The sequence below is a fragment of the Rousettus aegyptiacus genome, unplaced genomic scaffold (assembly GCF_014176215.1).
Source record: "Rousettus aegyptiacus isolate mRouAeg1 unplaced genomic scaffold, mRouAeg1.p scaffold_m13_p_7, whole genome shotgun sequence".
Lineage (NCBI taxonomy): Eukaryota > Metazoa > Chordata > Mammalia > Chiroptera > Pteropodidae > Rousettus > Rousettus aegyptiacus.
The window spans coordinates 69,698,800-69,713,247 of NW_023416310.1; the positions used below are offsets into that span (position 1 = coordinate 69,698,800).

Consider the following 14,448-nt stretch of genomic DNA (forward strand, 5'->3'; position numbering starts at 1 on the left):
GGCCCCAAGCGGGGGTGGGGCTCTGGGATGCGGTGTCCCACCCCCAGGAGCCCTCCACGGCTGCCCCGGGGGTCAGCGTGCACGGGGCCACCCCTGGATGCGTGTACCCGCGGGGGCTCCCTGCGGGGGGCGCGTGTGAGCGGGTGCGCCCACAACGCCTGGGCGTGGCGAAGCTCGGGGGCGGGGGGGGGGCTGGGCGTGAGGCGGACAGGCCACCTCGGGGGCGCCGGGCACAGCACCGAGAGGATGCCAGCCGGCGCGTCTGCGCATGCGCCGGAGGCTGGGGCGCGCCCACGCGCACCCGGGCCACGCGGGCCCCGTGCCCGGCGGAGGGCATGGGACGGCGGTGCGGGGCGGCTGGGACGTGGCCCCCTTCGGCCCTGACTCGTGTGGACGGGCCCTGGGTGGCGACGCTGGGTTTCTGGTGAGCTGTTTTTCTAAAGAGCCGTCCCTGGCGGGTCGCGGCCTTCAGATCTGAGGTGCTCTTGCTCTGCGGGGACGTCGTAATGAGACCGAAACAAGGCCGGACGCCCGTCGGCCAGCAGCAGCCTCGGGGGCCTGGCCTGCTGCAGGCCTGGCCGCCTGCCCCGGCCGGCCAGGGGCCCCAGGGGAGGGGGCCAGAGCAGGCCAGACAAGGGCACCCGGGGGCCTGGGAGCCTGCACACACCCTTCGACCCTTCCTGTATAGCCTCGATCTGCTCCACTGAATTTCCAAAAAATAAAAGCAGCAGAGGAATTCACTTTACAGAACAGAATGCACCCGAGCTGGTGACGGGCACCCCGGGCCCGCGCCCGCCCTGGGAGGGGGGAAGGCGCCCACACACGCTCCCCAGCCAGGACCTGAGCAGCGGTGGCCGGCGGATCGCCCGGAGCGCGGCCACAGCTCGCTAGCCCCCGCGCCCCAGGGCGCGCCTCACGGGGACCTCCCTGTCTGCTTCCATCCCTCGGGACCCTCGTCCCCCTCAGAAACGTTGCCGAGTGTCAGAGGGAAGCAGGACCCGCTTCATACAGTCTCACGCCCCACACTCCGGCCCGGCCCTGTGACGGAGATAAACAGGAACTCGCTTGAGAGATCACTTTTCTCCGCGGCGACGCAGCTCCGACGTCGTAAGCAATGCGGACACAGCCGTGGCATGCCCGGCTCTCCGCCCGCGGCGTCGCCGGCAGAGAGAGCGTTTTTCTCTGCAGCAACGCAGTGGTGTGACCAGCTCCCCCACCCTCCCAGACGTGGGCTCATCCCCATCCGTGTCCCTAAAAAGCCCTCCCTCCCCTCCGGCCGAGGGACCTTCTAACCCGTAAGTCAACCTCCTCTCCTCCGAATCCAGGAACTGGCTCACGGCCTCCCCCTCACCTCTCACCCCTGGAGGTCATCACCCTGGCCTCGAGCTCCCTCCAACACACCAAGCTCACAGCCCCCATGGGCCTGTGCACCTGCTGCCCCTTCCCCAGCACCCCCTGTCCCTGCCTCCCTGCACAGTGGGGCAGAAAGGGGCCCAGGCTGCGGGGCTAAGGGCCCCACAGGACCAAACCCGAAGCCCTGGGCTCCTACGAGCATCGGAACCTGCACCAGCAACTCCGACCCGCTGTGCTGGCCATCGCCCCAGCCCTCTCCTGGCAGAGTGGAGACCGGGCTCAGTGCAAGGAAGGAGCGCTCCCCATGCCTGGGACCGTGGCACCCCGACTCCGCTCCCAGCCCCACAGCCTGGGAGGGGTTGTGCGTTAGAGCCATCTGACAGACAAGAGGAGCGGTGGCCCGTGCCCCCTCCCGGCCGCTTCTCAGGGCCACACACGGAGGAGGAGGCCTCTGGGGGCCGGGGGTGGGGGCTGCAGTGTCCGGAGCAGGCCAGGAAGCACCCCCGAGGGTCCCCTCAGCCCTTCTGGGGGCGGGGACCGTGAGCCTCAGACAGGTACGGGGCTGGGTGTCCACGCGGCAGGCGCCTCCGGGCGGGGGTCTGTCTCCCAGCAGGGCACAGGTCAGCACGGCACAGACGAGCCTGACCCCTCAGCGCCTGCTGGCCGAGCAGGGCTGGAAGCCCCTGCAAACGTGGTGCCCCCCCGAGAACAGTGCCCCCCCCAGAACGGCGCTCCCCCCAAGAACGGCACATGCCTCTGTGTCTTTGTGATACCAAAGGGAGCTGGTGAGTGAGAGGGGCCTGCGTTTGACCCGCCGAAACCAAACAGGGTCTGTCTGTCTGTCCAATCCTGAGGGAGCCCGAGCTGTCAATCATCCCCCGAGACCCCCTCAGAGGACAGAGGGACCACAGCCCAGCTTCCCACATGGCCCCCCTCTGCCACACCGCCCACACCTCCAGTGCTGGCCAAAGGCTCTCTAGGTGGCCAGGGCCTCAGAAAGGCTTTGTCCCCTCAGCGCTGTTAGGGAAGTGGCCGCTGGACGGGCAGGCCGGAGGGGCACGTTTCTGAGGGCCTGAGGTGGGGGGACGGTGGGCCCCACCCCGGGCGGCAGATGGGTCATGGCCCACACCGGGTGCCTGTGGGCAGGGCCTCCGTGCCCTCTGTGAGGCGAGGGGTCTCCCCGGGGCTGGCGAGTGGGGTGCAGGGCACCGAGGGTAGGCACCAGGCTGAGCCCCGACGCCCCTGCCGGCCCTGTCCTGGGCACCGCTCTGGGCCTCCGTCCCATCTGCTCAACAGATGGGTTGGGTTGGAGCCTCCATTGAGGGACCTGTCCTGACGGCCAGGCACGGCCCCGGGCGGCCAGCGCGGTGTCCCCCAGCCTCCTCTTCTTCCCCACGGACGCCCACACCGCGCTCTCCCTGCGCCCTAGCCGTGTTTGGGGTGACGAAGCATCGCCCATGGGAGGCCATTTGGGAGTCGGGCCGGGGAGGGGGGAGCCTAGTACAGTGGCCGCACCCTCCCTGGCCCCCTGCCAGATGCCCCCACTGCTCCCACCACTAGCCGAGCTGGAGCTGCTCGGGCCTGATCCCCGCCCCTTCCTCCCACACCACCCAAATGCTGCCACCCCTTGAACGTGGCCAGATCCCTCCTCTGGGAGGAGCCCCCACAGCGGGGCCCGCTCAGCAGGGCGGGGAGCCCTGGGGACTAAGGCTCATTGTCAGGCAGGAAGGGAAGCATCCCAGACAGGCTGAGTCAGAGACCGGGGTCCCCCACCACGGAACAGCCTAGGGTGCGGCCACCCGCGGGCCTGGGTGCCGGCAGGGCCCCAGTGCCCAGGCGCTGGGCCGGCCACCACGACGGGGCTCCTCCCGTGCACCGCTCAGCCAGGGCCCAGGGCAAGGAGGCGAGGGCAGGCCCATTGGTGACCTTCAAGGGAGCCCCCATCCCAGCTCTAACTGTGTCTCCAAGTCCAGGACACTCCAGCCGTGGCTCCACCACTCCCCTGCCGTGTGACCTTGGCGACGTCGGATCCTTCTGGAAGATGGGGCTGGACTAGCTGGCCTCCACGGACAGGGCCATGCATTGTATTCCTGTTTGTGGTACCCCTGTCCCCCACCCCTGTAGACACACTCCACCAATGCCGGAGTCTCGTCACGGCAAGGTCTCGTCTGGGCACCTGGCAGAGCGCAGAGTAGGCCTTCGACGTGTTTGCTGAGTAGGCCTTCGACGTGTTTGCTGAGTAAACCGCCAAGGACCCCTCCAGCTCCAAGGGCCAGGGCTCCCAGTTCCCGCCCCCCCCCAGTGGCCCCTGGGTGCGAGGGGGATCCCTCCAACCCCGCTTCCCCTCCCCAGAGCATTTGGCAAAGCTCGGCCAGCCTGGGGCAGGGGCTGGGGGTGGAGGGTGATGGACGAGCCGGCCCAGGGAGAGGAGCTGGGCGTGCGCGGCAGCCACCCCACTTCCTGCCCCCCTCCAGGGCCTCTTCCAGGGTGCACGGTGGGCAGGGAGCAGGTGTCCCCAGCAGCCGACCAACAGCAGGAGCACAGGACCCCTCTGCAGCACCCTTCCTGCCCGACTCACCGGGTGGCCTCAGGCAACACCCTGCCCCACTGCGGGCCTCAGTCTCCCTGTCTGGGAGCGGGTGCTAGGACGGATGACGTCAGTCTCTTCCGCGTCAGGGCTCCTGTCCCCTGCGTGGGCTCCCCCATCAGCCACCCCAACCAACACCCACCGTGGCCCATAGACGCCTGGGCTTCTGCTAGAAGAAATCGGAATCCACGACAAAACAAAACGGGGAAGAAAAGGTGATGTGGGAGGCCCGGGGGGGGGGGGTGGCAAACATCTCCAGCGTCCGCAGCAAGGCCGCCGCCCGCCCCAGGTTCACACCCGGAGATTCATGGCCCCGTCGCCCAGCCCTGGAGACCTATCTCCTGCCTGTCACTCACCGGAGTCTCCCGTCCTGTCCCTGCCACACGTACCACCCACCACCCACCGGGCAGCTAGGGACCTGCCTGCTTGCTTCCTGCCAAGAAATACGAGCACGCACCTCTGCTCATAAATTGCTGCTGCTGCTGCTGCGGCTCCCTAGGCAATAGGGCCCTCGTGGGCGGAGCTGGGCCCCTAAGGGGAAGGGCTGCAGGGGGCGGGGGCTCTGGCCCGGGGTCAGAAGAGCAGGGGGTGCAAGGCCCAAGCTCTGGCCCTCAGCTTCCCCACGGGGCCCGGCCACCTGTTTCTTTGGGGGGTAGGGAGGTGGAACAGCAGCCTCGCCCCAGCCCAGGTGTGGGGTGCCGCGGCCACGGCGCTGGAAGAATCACGAGGGTTGCGGGGGGGGGACGCCGAGGCGCAGGGCCAGGGCCGCTGCTCTCCCCGGGGTCTGCAGGCGGCCGGCCTGCACGCGCCAGGCCTGGGGGAGGGCAGGGCTCCTGATCCTGACCTGTGTGGCCGGGGACCCTCTGGTCTTCCGCCCCCCAGGGGGTGGGAGACCCCGCCCCCCGCACGTGCCACAGTGCTGGGCGCCAGGCTGGGCTCCACTCCCTGGATCCAGGGGAAGTGGGTATCCCCCAGAGCGTGGATCTCCTGCCTGTCTCGTCTTCTGCTGACGCGGACACAAACCTGGGATGCGGGGTGCGCATCTCACCCCAGCGCTGTGCAGTTCAAAGGTGAAGGCTGCAGGGACCCCTGCCGAGGGGGCCGAGGGGCGGGTGAGGCGGGAGGGGAATCTCTGTGGCTGTGAAGCAACACGAGCTCCATTCACTCGACTCCTCTGGGGCTGGGCAGAAGCCAGGGCCTCCTCACAAAACGGCCCCTGACTGAGGCAGAGTGGGGCGTTCCGCCCGTCCATCTCCCCCAGCTCTGCCCCCTTCCCAAGCGCCTGGGGGGCTCCTGAGAGCTCGGATCCTGCCACGCCTCCTGCACAGCCCCCCGCCCCACGGAGAAAGAGGAGTGGGGGGCGAGAGGCGGCTGCAGCTGCCTCCACGCAAAGCTCCAGGATGAGAAGATGCCGGCACCTGAGGCTTCGCTGGGGGCGGCAACCGGCTTGGCCCCCACACCTGCAGAAGCCTCCAGAAGCTGCCTCTGTGCTAGGCCCTCACTGCGGAGTTCCACAACCATGGTTCCGTTACACCCCCATTTCACGGATGTGGAAACTGAGGCTCTGAGGGGTTACCTGCCCCAAGGTCACACGCCGATGCCTGTAAGAGTCTGATTTTGACGATGCTGTGGTCGGCGCCGGAGGGCACACACCTGCAGGCGCCCCGCCCCAAGCAGCAAGCAGGCGCCCTGCGAGCTCCCAAGGATGGAAGTGACCGCTGTCCTCCCAGGCAGGCTGGGACCAGGAGGTTCAGCGCCTCCCCCGACCCTAGGAATGATGCTGACGACGGGTCCACGGTGGGGGGAGGGGTGAACACCGGCAAGTTCACCAACGGCGCCCGGCCCACGCCAGGGACTTGACTCTCCCACCGCGGAATACGGTCGCTCCGCCGTGCGTGGCTGGCCGGACCCCGGTGCCGTGCCGTGTGAGGCGACGCGGGCCAGTGGGGGAGCGGGCAGCGAGGGACAGTGTTGCGGGCACGGACGCGGGTCAGGGACCAGCCCCGAGGCGGTTTCCCAGAGAGGCCGAGCCGCGGAGGGTCGAGCGCAGGGAGCAGCTGCTTGGGGCGTCGGGCCGGGCGCGCACGGCCCGCGGAAGGCGCAGGTCCTAGCGAGGCAGCTGCGGTGCGAGGCGCAGCCGCGACCGGGCGGCGACGGGACCGCGACCCGGACCCCGCTCCGCGGGCTGAGCCGAGCACCCGCTCCGCCGCCAAGTTCCGCCAACTTTGCCCGCCGCTCTCGGAGGGCGCGCGGGGCGCGGGGCGCCGGGAGCGCGCGGGGCGCGGGGCTGGCCGCGCCGCCCCGGGGGCGCCGGGGCCCGCGCCCCCAGCCCCGGCCCCGCGCGGCCGCCGGCCCCGCTTACCTGCACGCCGCCGCCGCCGCTCCGCCGCCGCGCGCGCCGCCGTCCTCGCCGCTCTAACTTCGCTCGGCGGATTGAAATTCCTCCCCAGCTTCGCCCATCGATCCGCGCGCGGCCCCGCCCCTCGCCCCGCGGGCAGGGGGGCCTCGTTCCCGCGCGCCGCCCCCCGCTCCCTCCTCCCCTCGCTCCTCCCCCCGCCCCCTTCCACCCGCTCAGTCCGGCTCCAGGCTCGCCCTCCTCTTCGTCCCCTCCCTCCCGAAGCCCCGGTGCCGGCCGGGCCTCCTCGTCGCCGCCGCGGCACGGGAGCCGCGGGGGGCGGGGGGACAGGGCGGCGGGAGCGGAGGTGCTAGAAGGCGCAGGAGGGCGTCCTCGAGGTCCCGCCCTGCCCCTCCTCCCACCCAGCGGCGGCGGGGCCGCGGGCGGCGCTCTGGGTGGGGGAGCGCGCAACAGCTGTGGCCTGGACGAGCCCCCCACGACCCCCGCCACGTTAAGCAAAGCCAAGGGTGCTCAGGACCCGAGTCGCCCGGCCCACAACAGAGGAGGCGGGGACAGAGGGGCGGAGAACACGGGAGCTGAGGGTACAGGTCGTGCTGCCCCCCCACCCGGGTCCCCTTCCTTCCCTCACTCGCCCCAGCCTCGGGGTGACCCCGGGAAGCTGTCGCACACTCCTCTTAGTTTGACCCTCACAACCTGCGTCCCTCACGGAAACTGAGTCAAGCGGGGCCCCCACGGGCCCCACGCCACTCCGCCAGCCAAAGCGCACTCCAAGACGGGGCCTCCCGGATTCGGCCGGCCCTGGTGGGCGGCCTGGCCCTCGCCTCGGGGCCCGCTGGTGGCCCCAAGGAGCCCTGCCTGTCCCTGCAGCGCGCTCGCCCCCTCCCGCTTCCTGTCCCCCGCCCGCCTCTGATTCCCGGCCTCAGTACCCCCAGCACGCTCTGCGCTCCCCGCCGGCAGCTGGGCAATTCACCGAGCATACAAAAGAGTTGACTCAATTCAAAGGCAGCAAATCAAGATAAATCCTATAGTGTGTGGGGACCGGAGAGGGATGTGAATGAGCAGCCACAGCAGAAGCCGGCCCCGTATAGACTGGGCCCCCATCCCGGGCGCCCCAGCACAGAAGGTTGGCCAGGTCGGGGGCAGTGGGCTCTGGGCTGCCCCCCCCCCAGGCCACAACTGACAGCTTGTGACCCTCTCCTGCCTGCCTGCTGGGACTCCTCCGAGGGTGGGTACAGAGTCACAGGGGGTGTCAGGACACAAGCCAGTGTGCCCCATGATTGCATACAGGTTCTGAGGGCACATACCACAGCTCCAGGGGAGGGCGAGGCAGCCAGGCCGTTCAGGGCACCTGAGCTGCTGCATCCTCCTTGGCCTGCACCTACCCTGACCCCTGTCCCAGCAGGTGCAGGCCGACGGCAGGCCCTTATTTGTCACCAGAGAGACACTCCAAGCCTCAGAGGTGCCAGTCCTACGCACAGGGACTGGAGGGGGGGGCTCCCCTCTCTGCTGTTTAAGAGCCCCCAACCTGCCGCTCTCACTGAGAAGAAACTGGTCCTCCCCCAGAGGTCCCCTGGTCACCCCCCCCATAAGGTCCCAAAGCAACCTTTCAGCCTCTGGCCTCTCCCGCCCTGTGACTAGGGGGACCACTGCCCCAACGCAGCCTTTGTTGGGCGAACCCCTGCCAGAGGTGGCTCACTCCCTCCTTCCCGCCGGCTCCCCCAGGCCCGTGGCCAAGCGGCTCGGGCCCTGGAAGAATCCGGCTAGCATTCGATGGGTATTTGATGGGCGTCTCCTGAGTGCCGGCGACTGACCGCAGGATCCCCTCGCAACTCCCCTGGCTCAAGGGCTGTGAGTCCATTTCTGCAGTGTGCAAGCCCGTGAGGGGTGACCCGCAGGGCCTCAACCCACTCCCGCCCCCTGCCCCCCCCCAAGTTTGTGGCTGCCCAAGGTCACGGGTCTGCGGAGGGGCTCCGAGGTCAACTGGAGGAGCTAAGAGAGATCCCAGCAAGAGGGTCCCGGAACTGGGAGGATCCGGGAGCCTGCTCAGAGAGCGTAGCAAAGAGTTGGGGGCACAGAGGATCGGGGACAGGACCTGCATGGGGCCCTCGCCGCTGGACCCCCTTCCCGGAGCGGCGGCTGCGCTGCCCAGCTGCGACCTCGTCCCCTGAGTCCTGGCTGAGCCGCCCCTCCCCCGTGGCCGCGCGGATTGGCGGCCTGCGTGTAAGTCATTAATTCTGTCACCCAGACGCAGGCGCCACCACGGAGAGGACATCTGTCAGGGACCCCGCACGGGTCTCCCCGTGTGTGGGGGGGACAATCCCACCCCAGACCCAGAGCAGGGGAGAGAGAACGGACACCAGCTCGTCAAAGCTCTGAGGTTTCCGGACGCAGCTCGCGAGCGCTGGAGGGCGCTGGGGTCCCGGAGTTAACGGAGGGGGCGGGGCCAGAGGCCGGCTCTGGGGTTCTAAGACCCCCATACTGCTTGGAGACTGATCTCCGCAGACAGGGCAACAGGAAGAAGTACCCCATATCCACTGCCCCCTAATCTTCAAATCCACTCAAGCTGGGGTGGGCTGGAGGAAGGAAAGTGAACCCTCCCAGGCCTTCGGGGTGCAGGACAGCGACGCTGGAAGGGGGGCCACGAGGACGTTGCCTCCTCCTGCACATGCAGCTGCAGCTGTACCCGAAACCCTCTAGAGAGCTTCGAAGGGCCCCTCTGCTCTGCATGGCGACCACCCCACTCTCCACGGACCCTCTAAGGGGTGGCGACTGGCCTGCGGGGCGGAAGGAGACACGCAGATACAGGAATCCCCGCATCCCCGGCAGTCTGGCCCCAGGTCCAGCCAGGAGGGGAGTTCAGCTGGGGACCCGGCCGGAATCGCGGCGGTCGGACCCGCGCCCTTGCCGATGGGGCGGCCACAGACCACACCGTGCAGTTGGAGAAGAGAAAAAGTTGGGGGGGGCGACACCCCAAGACCGGACAGGAAAGAGTGGGAGGAGGGCAGGGGACTTGGAGGGAAGAGCGGCAGGCTGGAGACCATGACAGCGGGGGAGGGGTCAGCTCTAGGCCTGGGGTCCCCGCCCCCCAACCCCCAGCCCGCAGCCAAGCCCAGCTTCGCGGCTTCCCTGGCCCGGAGGGGTTCGGGTCACTGGCGCCTATTAATAGCCACGAGCTGGTCCACCCTGTGAGCTCCGCAGTAGCTGAGGCACCAGACTGGGCCGAGGGGTGGGGGGCGTCCTGCGACAACCCCTCCAAGGGCTCCAGCGGCGTGGGGCGGAGCTCTGCCCCACCCCGCCGGAGGTGCGGAGGCTCCGCACCCACAATCCACTCCCTGCGCGCCCCCGGCTACCAGATAGGGTTTCAGATGGGGGGCAGTGCCCGGGCCAACTTGGGGCGCCGCGGCTACCGATTTCCATTCGCAGGCAAGACCACCCCCTCCCCGCCTCCTGCCCAGCCTGCCTTAGCGCTCACAGCGCTCGGGAAAGTTTCGGGGTACCCGGGGCGCCTCCTAGCCGGAGGGGTCCAGAGTCCCCGCCCTTTGGGCAGCGGCGTCGGGGAGGGAAGTTTGTCCGGCCGGAGCTCGGCGACCGCTAACTTCGGGTGCGCCCGCCCGGGAACCCGGGGGTAGAGGGGGAACCCAGGGACCGCGCAGCCAACGCGCCGCGACCAAAGCCCCCCGGGTGGGGGCGCTCGGCCTGGGTGCGGCCGCTCCAGGCAGGGCGCGGGGACCCGCGCCCGCCCCCGCCTTCCCCGGGGCGGGCGCCCACGGGCCTCGCGGCTGCTGCACACGCGACCCCCGCCCCCGCAGCCTCTCGCGCACGAGCCCCTTCCTACCTGGGCCGGCGTGCGGGCCCGGGGCTGTGGGCTCGGCGGCGGCGAGCGGAGCGCGCGTGCTCAGGCGCCCGGAGCGCGGCGGCGGCGGCGGCTTCCCCTCCTTCCCCCTCGGCGTCCTCCGCCGGGCTCGCTGGCTCCAGACAGATCTCCTCCCCCTCGCGCCCTGCCCGCCCCTCCCGGAGCCCGCCGGGCTGGGCTCGGCCTGCGCCGGGGAGCGAGGCGGCTCCGGCGGGAGCCGGGCTGCGGCGCTCACTGCGTCAAGCGCCGGGCGAGCGCGGGGCGGCGGCGGGGCCGGCCACGCCGCGGGCCCGGGCGGCTCCGGCTCCGGCTCCGGCTCGGGCTCGGGCGCGCTGGCGGCGGCCGCGGCAGGGCCGAGGTCGCAGCACATTCTTTCCGAGCGTGATCGAGGGTTTCGTGTAGGAGCGGAGCGGGGAGGGCGGGCGGCGGGCGGGGGACGCGGCGGGGGCGGTCAGAGGGGCGGGCGGCACGTCGTTCCCGCACGTCGGTGGACGGGGGGTGTCCGGAGGGTGACACGCGAGGGGAAGTTGGAGCGTGCCGTGCGGGCGGCGCGGGGAGCCGGGAGGCCTCGCCCCCTCCTCCCAGCCCGCCCCGCACGCCCCAGGCCACTGCTTGGAGCAGAAGTCCTCGGAGGTCTGGGAGTCAGGGCATTTGGTGGCGACGGGAGGTGGGCGCCTGGGGCCAGGATGTGCACGCGCGTGCAGACACTGCCATGTGCACACACACCCGGGAGCCGCGTGAAAGTTGACCCTAAGTCGGACCCTGTGTGGGCGCGCGTCCCCGAGTGCAAATGCTCAGCTCGCAGGGGCGCGCGTTTCGGGGGATGGGGAAGGCCGTGCACAGGCGGGGTGGGGACGAGAGGGTGGTTGAGCCCCCAGACCGAGGACCACCCCCACGACCCCTCCCATTGCTCGCCCCCGTTTTCGGCTGGAGGAGGGAAGGGGCGCGGGATGCGCGCGGCCCCTTCCGATTCCCGGGAGGCGGATTTCCCTCCCACCGGTGTCCCTTCCCCTTTATTCGCCTCCCGGATCCCCGGGGGTCCGAAATCCCTCGGTCGGCCTCTACACTGGGTCCTAAATCCGCAGCCCCCTCGTCCCGCGAGCCCACCCCGCGTAGCCACATGGCCTGCCCGGGCCGCTCCCACTGCCCCCCGCCCCTGCCCCAGCCTGCGGCGTGCGCGCAGGGTGAAAAATCCAAACCAGGCTCAAGAGCGCCCCCGCCCGGCACGGCCTGCGCACCGCCTCCCGAGTCGCTGGGTTCGGAGCGGCGGAGCCCGGACGCCGGCGCGCAGTGCGGGGCGCGACCCTCCAGACACCGTCCCGCGCGGTCCTGCCCTGGCCGGACGAGGGAGGCGGAGGTGGCGGGCCCCGGCTGTGCGCCCAGGAGCGCGCGCGGTGAAGGGGAGGGGGCTGCTTGGGGGGTTCTCCGTACCCACCCGGAAGGAGGCCCCGGACAGGCGCGGGAGTGGCGCGGGAGATTTGGAGCAGCGAACGAAGCCAAAGGCATTCCCTGGAGAGATGGGCGTGCGGGTTTCCGGCTCAGGGTCCGGTCCAGCGGCCTCTCCGCAGCCCATCGACTCTGTCCAGGCTGCGGCACCAGCCAGCGGCCCTCTGCGCTCCTCCCATCCCGCCCCGCGCTTCCCCGGACTCGACGACTCAGCGACTTAGCGGACAGCGGCAGCCACGGCTTCAAAGGGGGCGGGGGTGGAGGAGATGTCACCACCTTTCCGGACTCCAGAACCTGGAGGGTGAGAGTCAAGGACGAAGCCACGGTCTGCGGGCTGTGCTGTCCTTGAGTCTATGTGCAGGGGCTGGGAGGTGAGGACAGAGGCTGGCCTCAGGGTCTGTCTTGCCTAGGTCCCTAAGGGACATGCACTGCCCCCTCTGCAGCCCCTTTCCCCACCTTCTCTCTCCCCAAAGCCCAGGACCTGGCCGCCAGGTTCCCCGGCCTGGACATCCGGGCCTTTCTGCATGCCTAACTCCCTCTCCAGCTCCCAGACAGGTTGAAATGTGCCTGCATCTTGTCTGAGAGGGCAGAGCAGATGGCCCCTCAAGGCCAGAAACCCCTCAACCTGGGGACGGGAGACCCAGGCAGACCCAGAGGGAGGAGCTAGGGGGAGGCGCCGCTTTCTCTGACTACAAAGAGCTGGAGACCCTGTCCCCCTGGACATCTGTTGTGAGGGAAGATCCCCCTTCCCTCTGAGATGCTCAGCCCCCCCCCCGACCCGCTGCCCCCAGGCTCCTGTAGACACACATCACACCTGAACACTGCCCGTCTACTCACAGCCCCAGCCTCGCTCACACCCACCCCCACCCACATTCCTCGGACAAGAGGAGCACCCAGCATGCCACCCTCACAGAAGCTAGGCTCAAACTGTAGCTGGTATAGTGCGCTGTGATGGCGTCCTGCCCCTACACCCCCAAATCAAGAACGCCCAGCCCGCGCCTGACCCTCACCGGCTCGTGGAGCCATACGACCCTCCCCCGCCCTGTTCAGCATGAGGACGACACCGGGTCGTCCTCACAGCCACCGAGCAGCGAGTGCCGCTCACATCTCCCGGGGCCCAGGAGACCCGGGCCGTCAGCTGCACAGGAACGGGGCGTTGTCCCTCGAACAAACCAGACACCGCCTCACAACCCGTCCCCACGCCCTTTGGCGAGAGGCAAGCCAGAGGCCTGGGGCTGCGGACCTGCCGCCTCCCCACGGTCAGGGCCCACTCGGTGTCTGTGCCCCGGACACCCTTCGATCCGTGGCCAAGCACTCTCCACGTCTGTCCCGTCCTCCCCAGGGCTGTGAGCTCGGGGGGCAGGACAGGCTGACTGGCCTCGGTGCCACGCACGGACCAGCGCAGCGCGGTGACCGAGCACACTCAGAATAAATGAGGACGCGCCGTGTGCCACCCTGCGACTGACCCCTCTCCTCTGAGGATGGCCTTGTTGGGAGTAGCTGACCCAGGCAGGTCAGTCAGTCACCCGAGGGTGTGCGTGGAGAGGGGACAGTGACACAAGTGGCTGGGACCGATGTGGAGAACCCTCCCCTCACCCGTCCTGAGAAACGATACCAGAGAAGTGGTGACGACCTCTTCCTATGCCCAGAACTTAACAACAAACCCCCAAAACCCAAAAGCCATAAAAGAAAAAACACGTCTAACTTATATCCTGAGCAAAGAACCAGCATCCCCATATGTAAAGAGCTCTTACAAATCAATAAGAAAAAAATACTCAAGAGGAAAAAACGGGCAGACATTATGAACAAAAAAAGACATAAAAAAGGACACTTAGGCATATGAAACAGTTCCGAGTCTCCCACTTAACAGCGGAAGTGCAAATGTAAACTTCACTGCTTTTTGCATCCGTCATATGGGCTCGGATTTAAAAGCTTAGCGACACACTCTGCTACAAGCAGCGTGGGGAGATGGGCACTCTTGGCTCCTCTGGAACGATGTCAAAATTCCAAACGTGTGTCTGCTGGCCCAGCATTTACTGCTAGGAATCTGTCCTCCAGACACCGCTCACAAATGGGACCAGGACTCTGCTGCCGAGCCTGGCTACTCGCGGAGGCCTCTGTGGCAGCAGCGCCCAGAGCCCCATGTGCCCACAGACGGCGGGTGCTGATGGGCATGCCGGCTCATCCGGACCCACACGCAGGCAGCCGGGTAAGCGCGGCTGCTTCGGATTCGTCTCCGAGCATATGCTTTAGGGGAAAAGTGTCTGTAGCTCATTTTTTGCACTCGTATACAGAAGGAGCTTGTGTGTCCTCTGCTGGGAGGGACCCATCAACAGAACAAGGTGCCACCCCTGGGGGACTGGAGAAAGGGGAGGAACGAAGGGCTTTCAAATGTATTATTCATTGCCAGATGGTGAAATTCACAGTTCTCGAGGGCACGGCTCTGCGAGCTGTGACAAACGTGTCCATCTGTGTGACCGCCGCCCCGAGTAGGATGCGTTTGCACTGTGCGCCCACGTGTGCCGCTTGAATGTTGTACGATGTGCATGCATTTCCTTTTGTAATAAATTTAAATGCAGAAGTTAAAATGAAAAAAAAATAAAATAAAAAAGCGTCTCACATCTGTCATCTCATCTGGTCCCCAAGAAGGCAGGTCTTCCCAGCCCTCTCGCAGCTGACCGGGGTGACTGAGACTCGAACAAGGAGACCCCAGAGGTGCAGGCCAGGCTTGAGCCCAAGGATACTGTTGTTGTTGTTTTTTTAAAGTTTTATTGCGTTATAATTTAAATACCATACAATTCGCCCGCTGAACACACAATTCGATGGTTTTCAGTATATTCACAGAGCTATGCA

At 68.0% G+C, this 14,448-nt stretch overlaps 1 protein-coding gene across 2 annotated transcripts in view; it reads right to left on the reverse strand.

Moving 5' to 3' along the window:
• ELFN1 (extracellular leucine rich repeat and fibronectin type III domain containing 1) overlaps positions 1-10,403 on the reverse strand; it is a 45,207-nt gene extending 34,804 nt beyond the window's left edge. Inside the window, exon 1 of one of the 2 annotated variants that reach the window (XM_036224796.1) lies at positions 10,132-10,403. The gene's annotated coding sequence lies outside the window, so the exon portion shown is untranslated. Of the gene's footprint in view, positions 1-6,302; positions 6,463-10,131 lie in introns of those variants that run through there. The other variant, XM_036224795.1, reaches the window with a different exon arrangement.
• Between the last annotated feature and the right edge of the window lie 4,045 nt (positions 10,404-14,448).